The sequence below is a fragment of the Populus nigra genome, chromosome 2 (assembly GCF_951802175.1).
Source record: "Populus nigra chromosome 2, ddPopNigr1.1, whole genome shotgun sequence".
Lineage (NCBI taxonomy): Eukaryota > Viridiplantae > Streptophyta > Magnoliopsida > Malpighiales > Salicaceae > Populus > Populus nigra.
The window spans coordinates 12266472-12271471 of NC_084853.1; positions in this window are offsets into that span (position 1 = coordinate 12266472).

A 5000-nucleotide genomic window follows, 5' to 3' on the forward strand; every position below is an offset into this window, starting at 1 on the left:
GGCGGTCCGCACCAGCCACGTCGGCCAGGCCTCCGACTTGCGAGCAGGGGCAGCGGCCACCGCCGCCGTGACGTCGCGGCAAGCAGACAGCCGCGCAGCAGCTGCCAGCACCTTGGCACAAGCACGGCAAATGAATGCCACGCCCACGCCGCGGATAAGCAGCCCCAACGCGCCCGACGGCTTGGAGCGGGTCCCGAAGACGGTGGCCGGAATCGGGTCGTCGCCGGCCGGAAAACGGGTCATCGATGCCGGCAATACTTCGGGCCATGAGGCCCCCCACCTTAGTCCGAGTTTAGCAACAGCCCACATATCCCCCGCGGCAGGCCTATGGGCGCCAGGCCAGCGCGCCCCATGGCCAGTCAGGGGGCACCCCCCTAAAGAGCAATAAGTGTCATTGAAGCTCTGGCAGGGGGAGACACTACTAGGTCCCAGCTGTCACCCCCCCTCTAAAAAATTCATTTCTTGGTATTTTGAGCTGAAATTTTGCACAGAGGTTGGCAAAAATCCAATCCAACTTTATTAATTTTTCCAGAATTTTTCGAGGTCGGGAAGTATTTTTTTTTATTTTCCTACCATTAAAAATCGAGGAAATCGGAAAAAATAGGAACCGGCCCGGAATGACCCCAAATTCAGTGGGCAGCCTCATAAAAATATGGCTGATTTTACTGGATTGATTTCATGTGGAAAGCACGACGTTTTGTTGTAGGAATGCGGGAACCCCGGCGGCTCGCCTGCCGCGGCCAGCGACGTCGGGCTGGCCCCTGCAGCGCCTAGCCTCTCCCACGCGGGGGGCAGGCCAGAACGCGGGGGGCCAGGGCCCGAAGGCAGCCCCCCCGCGGGCGAGAGAGCAAGCCAGCAGGGGCTGTCGCCTGCCGCGGCCAGCGACGTCGGGCTGGCCCCTGCAGCGCCTAGCCTCTCCCACGCGGGGGGCAGGCCAGAACGCGGGGGGCCAGGGCCCGAAGGCAGCCCCCCCGCGGGCGAGAGAGCAAGCCAGCAGGGGCTGTCGCCTGCCGCGGCCAGCGACGTCGGGCTGGCCCCTGCAGCGCCTAGCCTCTCCCCCGCAGGGGGCAGGCCAGAACGCGGGGGGCCAGGGCCCGAAGGCAGCCCCCCCGCGGGCGAGAGAGCAAGCCAGCAGGGGCTGTCCGCGCGTCGCGCGGCGCGGCATGGCTGCGGGGGCCGCGCGCGCGCGCGCCCAAGCGCCCAAGGGCCCCCAAGGGCCCCAGGCCCTCAGGCCCCAGCGCCCCAGCGCCCAGCGCGGGCGGGCGCGCGCGCGCGTGTGGTCTTTGAGGGGCGCCGGCCTGGTGGCTCCCTAAAGAGCAATAAGTGTCATTGCAGCTCTGGCAGGGGGAGACACTACTAGGTCCCAGCTGTCACCCCCCCTCTAAAAAATTCATTTCTTGGTATTTTGAGCTGAAATTTTGCAGAGAGGTTGGCAAAAATCCAATCCACCTTCATTAATTTTCCCAGAATTTTTCGAGGTCGGGAAGTATTTGTTTTAATTTTCCTACCATTAGAAATCGAGTAAATCCGCAAAACTAGGAACCGGCCCGGAATGACCCCAAATTCAGTGGGCAGCCTCATAAAAATATGGCTGATTTTACTGGATTGGTTTCATGTGGAAAGCACGACGTTTTCTTGTAGGAATGCGGGAACCCCGGCAGCTCGCCTGCCGCGGCCAGCGACGTCGGGGACGCTGGCCTGCGCTGTCGAGCCCGCGAGGGCTGTCTCCGCGGCAGGCCCCCCCTGAACGGGGCACGACAGGCCACCGCGCTGGCTCGTCCAGCGTCGACAGTCCCTCGTCCAGGTTTCAGATCGCGCCAAGTCGAACCCATGACCTGCTCAAGCCATCGTGCGCTGCCGAATTCGCATCTGCGTGTAGGCTGCCATTCCACGCGGCAGCCCCTGTTTTCGTCAGCGTGCCCCCCTGACGAATTTTCCTGCCTGGCCCAGTCCAGCGTCCAGCCCCTGTTCGTCGAAAAATCTGCGCTGCTGATTTTCCACGACGAGCCTACTTTCGTCAGCGTGCCCCCCTGACGAATTTTCCTGCCTGGCCCGGCCAGTCCAGCCCCTGTTCGTCGAAAAATCTGCGCTGCCGATTTTCCACGCGGCAGCCCCTGTTTTCGTCAGCGTGCCCCCCTGACGAATTTTCCTGCCTGGCCCGGCCAGTCCAGCCCCTGTTCGTCGAAAAATCTGCGCTGCCGATTTTCCACGCGGCAGCCCCTCTTTTCGTCAGCGTGCCCCCCTGACGAATTTTCCTGCCTGGCCCGGCCGGTCCAGCATCCAGCCCCTGTTCGTCGAAAAATCTGCGCTGCCGATTTTCCACGCGGCAGCCCCTCTTTTCGTCAGCGTGCCCCCCTGACGAATTTTCCTGCCTGGCCCGGCCGGTCCAGCATCCAGCCCCTGTTCGTCGAAAAATCTGCGCTGCCGATTTTCCACGCGGCAGCCCCTGTTTTCCTCAGCGTGCCCCCCTGACGAATGTTCGTCGAAAAATCTGCGCTGCCGATTTTCCACGCGGCAGCCCCTGTTTTCCTCAGCGTGCCCCCCTGACGAATGTTCGTCGAAAAATCTGCGCTGCCGATTTTCCACGCGGCAGCCCCTCTTTTCGTCAGCGTGCCCCCCTGACGAATTTTCCTGCCTGGCCCGGCCGGTCCAGCATCCAGCCCCTGTTCGTCGAAAAATCTGCGCTGCCGATTTTCCACGCGGCAGCCCCTCTTTTCGTCAGCGTGCCCCCCTGACGAATGTTCGTCGAAAAATCTGCGCTGCCGATTTTCCACGCGGCAGCCCCTCTTTTCGTCAGCGTGCCCCCCTGACGAATTTTCCTGCCTGGCCCGGCCGGTCCAGCATCCAGCCCCTGTTCGTCGAAAAATCTGCGCTGCCGATTTTCACCGACGAGCCTACTTTCGTCAGCGTGTCCCCTTGACGAATTTCCCTGCCTGGCCTGGACAGTCCATCTTCCAGCCCATGTTCATCGAAAAATCTGCGCTGCCGATTTCCCCGACGAACCTGCAGCTGCACAAATCTGCGCTGCCGATTTCCCCCCCTGTCGGCATGGCTGCCGCTGCCCCGATGTCCAGACCAACAGTCTTTTTTGTCGACTTTGCCGATTTTGTCCGCGCTGCCGATTCCAACACTACCCCCTGCATCCAAACCAGCATTGTTTCGTCAGCTCTTCCCCTGACGATTTTAGCCCTGTAACAAACAGTAGGCCTCCAATCCCGCCAACGGGAGCCAAGTTGATAGGGAAGAGAATTGAATGACGCGCCTGGTCCTCGCACCCCGCCACCCGAGGGGCCTTTTTCCCGGCAGCCTCTGAAAAACTCTAGCTTTCACGGTCCTCGCCGCCCCTCACCACCATGGCAGGCCTCTAATCCCACCCATCAGCAGTTGTAGCCGATAGGGCAGTGATTTGAATGACGCGTCGCGGGCCGCCGGGTCATCTCACCCGGCCATTAATTGGAGCGTTTTTGGCTGGCCGAGGATGGGGGGATGGATCTCTTCTTCCGAAAAAGCAAACAGTACATCGGGAGTTATGTTGACGGGGCATGGAATTGAATGACCCGTCGCGGGCCGCCGGGTCATCTCACCCGGCCATCCCGGGGAGCGTTTTTCCCGGCAGCATCGGGGAAACTCTTGCTTTCACTGCCCGCTGCCCAAGTCCCCACTCGCATCGGCCCCCCGCGCCAACAAGCCAACGCTGCCGAATCGGCAGACACTGCTGCCGAGTCTGCCGACACTGCCCCGCGGGCTGCCACTGCCCCAGTGTCTAAACCAGCGGTCTTTCTCATCGAGCCTTGGACTATCCAGTCCGTCCTGACTCATCGCCAGCACCTGCTGCCGATTCTGCCGACTTTGCCGATTTTCTCGGCGCTGCCGATTCCAACACTGCGCCCACCGTGTCTGAACCAGCGCTGTTTCCTCAGCGTGTCCCCTCGACGAATTTTCCTGCCTGGCCTGGACAGTCCACCGTCCAGCCCGTGTTCGTCGAAAAATCTGCGCTGCCGATTCTGCCGACTTTGCCGATTTCGTCGGCGCTGCCGATTCCACCACTGCCCGCCGTGCCTGAACCAGCGCTGTTTCGTCAGCGTGTCCCCTCGACAAATTTTCCTGCCTGGCCTGGACAGTCCATCGTCCAGCCCATGTTCGTCGCAAAATCTGCGCTGCCGATTTTCCCCGACGAACCTGCAGCCGCACAAATCTGCGCTGCCGAATCTGCCGACACTGTCCCGCGGGCTGCCACTGCCCCAGTGTCTAAACCAGCAGTCTTTCTCGTCGAGCCTTGGACTATCCAGCCCGTCCAGACCCATCGCCAGCACCCGCTGCCGATTCTGCCGACTTTGCCGATTTCGTCGGCGCTGCCGATTCCAACACTGCCCGCCGTGCCTGAACCAGCGCTGTTTCGTCAGCGTGTCCCCTCGATGAATTTTCCTGCATGGCCCGGCCAGTCCAGCGTCCAGCCCATGTTCGTCGAAAAATCTGCGCTGCCGATTCTGCCGACTTTGCCGATTTCGTCGGCGCTGCCGATTCCAACACTGCCCCCCGTGCCTGAACCAGCGCTGTTTCGTCAGCGTGTCCCCTCGACAAATTTTCCTGCCTGGCCTGGACAGTCCATCGTCCAGCCCATGTTCGTCGAAAAATCTGCGCTGCCGATTTTCCCCGACGAACCTGCAGCCGCACAAATCTGCGCTGCCGAATCTGCCAACACTGTCCCGCGGGCTGCCACTGCCCCAGTGTCTCAACCTGCGGTCTTTCTCGTCGAGCCTTGGACTATCCAGCCCGTCCAGACCCATCGCCAGCACCCGCTGCCAATTCTGCCGACTTTGCCGGTTTCATCGGCGCTGCCGATTCCAACACTGCGCCCACCGTGTCTAAACCAGCGCTGTTTCTTCAGCGTGTCCCCTCGATGAATTTTCCTGCATGGCCCGGCCAGTCCAGCGTCCAGCCCATGTTCGTCGAAAAATCTGCGCTGCCGATTCCCCCCTGTTGGCATGGCTGCCGCTGCC